At 47.5% G+C, this 5,814-nt stretch overlaps 1 long non-coding RNA gene across 1 annotated transcript in view; it reads right to left on the bottom strand.

Annotated features, from left to right (window-relative positions):
* Positions 1-4,219, bottom strand: part of LOC105854617 — a 10,905-nt gene extending 6,686 nt beyond the window's left edge. The window contains exon 1 of the long non-coding RNA XR_001146222.1: positions 4,064-4,219. This is a non-coding gene — a long non-coding RNA (uncharacterized LOC105854617). The remainder of the gene's footprint in view (positions 1-4,063) is intronic.
* Between the last annotated feature and the right edge of the window lie 1,595 nt (positions 4,220-5,814).

The raw sequence follows: 5,814 nt of genomic DNA, 5'->3' as shown, positions 1-5,814 counted from the left end.
ACAGTTGTCCCAGATTACAGGTGACAGGACACAAAATGATGACAGGAGGCAGGAAAGACAGCTGGGGATACCTCAGCATTGTGATTCATGCAGTCATGGGGGTGGGGGGTGGGGGACGCAGATGGAGCGCAAGGGGTGCGGATTGAGGAGAGAGCCGGCTGCTGCTCAAACAGAACTGAGGAGGATCCATGGGGCTCTCAGCAGATTGTCCAGACGTGCGCCACTCGCACGGATATAAATCCTGACGCCCAAACAAATGATGGCGCAGAGCAGAGACTCAGACGGAGATCGGGAATATGGGCAGAGCAGGAGAAATCAAGAGCCAACTACCAAGGAAAAGAGACAAATTATTGTACATAGGAAGGTTCAAATGAGGACTAGGGGGGCTCGAGCAGATCTGAAAGAGCCCTAGAGGAACTGATCCCGAGGAAAACCCACTGTTCTTTCAAACCCATGGAAGATCTGAGATTTTTTTGTTATGAAAAAGAGAAAAACTTAAATGTCCCTAATGTTATTTTCCAACTATTATAGCAGGGCACCCCAGGATTCACTTTCTGAAGAAACCCTGAGATGACAAACATGCTCTCACCAATGCCATAATACTGGCAAGACTTCTTTATTTCACAGAAAGGCCTCCAATCTGATTTTGGTATTTCCTTATAACTTGTTTTTGTTTGTTTGTTTGTTTGTTTGTTTTTAAACTCTGACATTGTATTTCTGCTGGTTTTTGTTATTTTGGCTTCTGAGTGAAACTGCAGCAGTGTGGGATAGCCCACGTGTGATAAGTGAGGACTGAAGAGCCCTGTGTGTGTGTGTTGTGTGTCTGCGTGTCCTTTCCTGTGTCTGGTCTTGGCCTCTAGAGGTTGTAAAATTGGTATAGATGGTGCCCATAGACACTGAAAAAAATATGAGTCACAACTAAAGGTTGTGGTTTCATTGTCAACACTGCTTTACTGATTGAGCCGGAACTCTCACAGAGATGAGATAGTTGTTGCTGCCATTTCTGGTATTTGTGACAAAGCTTCCTAGAAACCTAAACTGAGGTAAAGTTTGGTTGTCGTCTCTCATTTGGTTAATTGAAGGCGATTTGGTAGAACCTCCGTAGGCTCCTGAGACGCTCCACAAAGTTTCTTTATATGGATTGGTCCTACTTGGTTTACCTGGTAGAGTGATACTGGAAGGGAAGCGTTGCCACTTGGGCAAAGGTAAAACTTGGGCACGTACAGAAATGCTAACACTGGTTTTCTGAAATGCGCATAAAAGCTGTCTGTACCTGATATGTACGTAAATTGTCAATGTGGATTGTTGTCCTGCATTAGTCTATAATCCAGTAGCTTAATAGCTGCAGAAAATGTAGGAAAAATAAGGAAGAAAAGCCTCAGTAGATTCCATCTGATGGAGATTTTGACAGTGAAAATATCCTACAAAGACTGAAGAGACTTTTGGAGATAAAACTGATTTTTACTAAACTTCACTTGAAAAAAATACTGGTAACTTTTTGTCATTACATTTTGGTACAATAAAAGTTTTCTTGCTTAGACTGACCAGGGTCTCCAGTAATGTTGCATTTTCCCTTGCAGAGCTAACTCGTGTTTACATTTTCTCTCCCCCAACACCGACACAGAGTGACAGGCTGTGGCAGTAACTCTTCACTCCTCGTGGCCGAGTGTGCACACGGTGGTAACCCACAGTCCGGCAACCCGTTTCATAGCGGGGTGCCCTGTAACAGGGAGTGTTTGGGGGTTTGGGAATAAGCACAACAGGAACTAACCTAACAGGGGACAAGATAATTATAACCCCAGGGCCAATAAAAATCACCCCAAGAAGGAAATACATCCTGGTTACTCACGCTCAGCTCTGTCTGGCTCTCACAGGGTCATAACAATGCACCCCTGGGCCTTGGGGACCCCAACAACCTGCCAGAGGAGCCTCAGGCCGCTGATGCCTGTGCTGTGGATCCGACCAGCCACCTCCCGGGCCTATTAGGCAACCAGAGCCGGGTCTCAGGCCCTGGGCCCTGGGGGCGGGAAAGATTCTGGCTGAACACTCCAGTGCGAAGGAGTAGAGGCAAGGTGGCCTCCAGGGGCCTAGAAAGGCTGCAGAAGTGTCCAGCCTCTGTGGGAAGGGAAGTCGTGGGTGCTCACCCAAGAGCTGAAGCAAAAGGAGGAAGCAGGTCACCAGACCCTTCAGAACTCACCCCACATGCTCTGTCGTGCCCCAGCCCTGATAGGAGGCAATTTTTCTGAAAGAACAGACGATTCTGGTCAAGGAAGACATTAAAAACTCGAAGAGGACACATCTCAGTCGGTGCAGGTGCTGGACCAGGCCACGCCCAGAGCGCAGCTGCTACAGAACCTCCGAGAAGCTGACAGTGAGCACATTGGGAGCTGACACTGAGGAGACTGAGACTCCAGACAGAGCTGAGATGTCTGCTAGGCTCACAGGATGGGAATAGCTGAGAGGGGCCTCCACCCCCCAGGCTGCTCGGAGAAAGGGAGCTCGGGGTGCTGTGAAGCTCAGGCTGGAGGCCGTGACCTGCTCCAGAGTGTGGCTGCTTTCACTGCTCAGTCTTTGGTGCTTTTTCCTCTTTTTTATTAACCCTAACCCTCAATCTGTGGTGTCTCATGACCATTTCCAGCCCACAGAAGAGCTGAAGTAACAGTGCAGAGCACACGGCCAGGCCCAGCTGAGAACTCGCCACATCTGCTTCATCCCTGATCTGCACCCACGGATTCGTCTCTCTACTCATCCACCTGATTTTTCTGCTGCATTTCATGTTAGAGCACATATCAGTACATATGGTTTCTCAACACTGGAGCATTCCAGTTAACAGCTAGAGGTCAAATTGGGTTGATTTCTTTCTTTTTTGCGAAAAACTTTGTATGGAGAAATGCAGACATCTTAAATAAACCATTAGAGTTTTGACCCTTGTCAAGAATATTATGAAATAACATTCTTTTCTTCTGTGGGAAACAATGAAATTTAAATAATTTAATGATGTGTCACACTCACTTAATAATTTATCATCCTCATCCTCCCTCCCTTCAGTAACCATCACAGTCCAGTCTGCAGCTCCCCGCCCCTTCCCTTCTCAGCACGTCCTGTGACCACACTCTCCTTGGGGCAGAGTCCACGCCTGGTTCCTCTTCATGGTTACTTGTTGTTATTATATTGTTCTGATAATTTTTATTTTACAACCATATGTATATATTTTAGGAGTTATAGGTGCAGAACTGAAAATATATCTTCTCTTCCCATATAAGTATGATTATCAATACATGATATGTTACTCATCTTTGATCCTTCAACAAAGAAGTTTCTCTAACTCTCCCTTTTCCTTTCATGCACGAGACTGTTAGTCAGAAGCAGCAGCTGAGCTGTTTGCACACCTTTATAGCCATATGTGACTATGTATACCTATGGCAAATATTTTTATTATCAGTTTTATTACACAGACTTGTATATACATGCAATGTCTGAAGCCTAAGTTCATTAGAGCAAGAGACGGACATTTCTTCTAGAAAAATGACTATCTGAATTTAGGTGAAAGAAAAAGGAATAGGGCCTCCTTGGTGAACAGGGGTGAAAGTCTCAGCACAATGAAGCTATCACTAGCCACTGCCGCATGAATTCAACCTGCGGCCAGGAAGCCGACCCACATGGCCCAGCAGACCTCTCCTGTCTTACCCGCTGCTCCCCTCAGCAGTGTACTTTGTCAATCTGGTCCCCACTCTTTCTCTGTTGAATCCTCTCACCCTCTACACCTCTGGCCTACACCCTTGTTCTTGTATGCATAGATAAACAAAAATTATTTAATCTTTTAAAAAAAAAAGACGGGAATAATTATTTCACTTTCTAACCTACCTGTAATGCAGTCACCCAAATCACAACAATCCCCTTAGGAGACTACTTTGACATTTACAACAAGTTATTAACAGAAACACACAGGCCAGAAAGAAACCTCATATCTTTAAACTTCAAATCAACCATCAATCAACCTTTCTTAGATTTGTGAAGACATAAAATAAAAATAATTTCACATAACAGCATGCAAACTACATACCTCTGTAAAGTGGGGGGAGGGGACAGTCAAACCATTTCCCAGGTTTCAGCTGAAATGACCATCAGAAGTGTTCAGGTTGTGTCCACCATATTTTGAGGCAATTTGCCTCCTTTAGCCTAAGCAGAGGTCAGTGTTAAAGTCCATGAAGGATCCTTATTGACGTTGTGATGTAAAATGGTGGGGATGCTTTGTGACTAAAATGGGGACAGAACACTGAGTGGGGGAGGGGCCCTTCACATCATTTCCTCTGTGGTCTGTGGTATGGTCTCACTGCAGCTCGAGAAAACAAGAAGCTGGAGAAAACAAGTGAGTGTAATTTGTCTCCAGATTCCTTCTGCCAAGCCTGAGGAGAGAAGCTTCCCGGCTTTCCTGAGCTCCCCATCCAGGAACTACAGCTCTTCACATTGGACAGGGGGGTCTCTGTTCACATCCCTGACTCGTGGTCATGGTTTTGCTTCAATCATCCGTGACTCTTAAATCTGTCCCTGAGCCCCACCCACCTCCCCTGACACCCTACTTGGAACATAACCCTTGACAACATCCTGATCGTGGCCGGCCCCAGAGTCTGTCCTCACAGATTCTCTGTCCCACCTGGATGGGCCCCTTGACCCCTTGGTGTCTCTGGCCCTCCAGTCAGCCCCACAGACACCCCTGAGAGCAGGACAGGCCTCCTCCTCATGTCCTGCAGCGTCACAGCCTGGGAGACCGTACCTAGGCAGGCACCACCTGCACATTCAGACCCATGGGGAGGAGCAGGGCAGGATGAGGGCCTGTGGGACTCAGGTGAGGGCAACTCATCCACGGGGCCTCTCCCCTCCCACTTGGTGTGGGTCACCTTTCCCCCAGAATTCTGAGACCCCAAAGGTATGCATTTGGCTACAGGTCAGAGATAACATAAAGGAGGTGCTTTTCTTGTCCTTCTTGTCCAGGTGGACATTGAGCCCCCCACGCCCACTCACACCTGGACTGTGTCGTCACCTTCTTCTGAATTGCTGCCTGGCCAGCTCATAGTCTAGAGAACAGAGAGATCCCGGCCTAAGGAGGGAAGGTCAAGTGTCGATTTTTATGCCACAGCTGTGGCAGGAAGTGGAATGCCGGAGACTGAAGGGAGAGACTCACAGCAGCTGACGGGGAAGCTGCCTTTGTCCTCAGTGAGACCAAGTGAACACGAGGACTTTGGGGAACTAATGTGAATCTCTGTCTCTAAAGGGCCTCAGCAGCTGGGACATCTCAGCCACCAGTGTCCAAAGAGATCCGAGGGCCATGCCCACTGTGCCATCACACAGGGCACTGGAAGAGGGACTGTCCATTCTCTACAGCGGGAGGGCGCAGCCCCAGCCCAGGCCAGATGGGAGGATGATCTGCCTTTGACTATGGAGACACTGTTAAGGGGAAGGATGTCCTAAAGGAACTCTGCAGAGGCTTATGGACTCCACCCCCTACTCCAGTGATTGGAAACTACAACTCCCAGCAGTACCAGGGAGAGAACTGCGAGGACCCAAGGGCGGAGCTAGCAGGAATTCTGGGACATTTGAGTGATAAATAAGGCTCAGTAGTATCTCGTGTTCTCTCGCTCAGGAAGCAGCTCTCCTGACTGGAAGCAGCTTTCCTGACCAGTGACTTGGTGTGTTCAGTCAGCCTAGGTATTGCATTTACTTTGTATCTCACACTCTTTCCCTGGGTTATTTCCTATTCCTTTCCCCTTTTGTAAATAAACCCCTTATTGACCCTTTTGTGTGTACCTGCAGTAT

This window comes from Condylura cristata, unplaced genomic scaffold (genome assembly GCF_000260355.1).
Source record: "Condylura cristata isolate star-nosed mole 26May11 unplaced genomic scaffold, ConCri1.0 scaffold00067, whole genome shotgun sequence".
Lineage (NCBI taxonomy): Eukaryota > Metazoa > Chordata > Mammalia > Eulipotyphla > Talpidae > Condylura > Condylura cristata.
The sequence above is the reverse complement of the archived record's forward strand: the minus strand, read 5'-3'. Positions and strand labels throughout refer to the sequence as shown.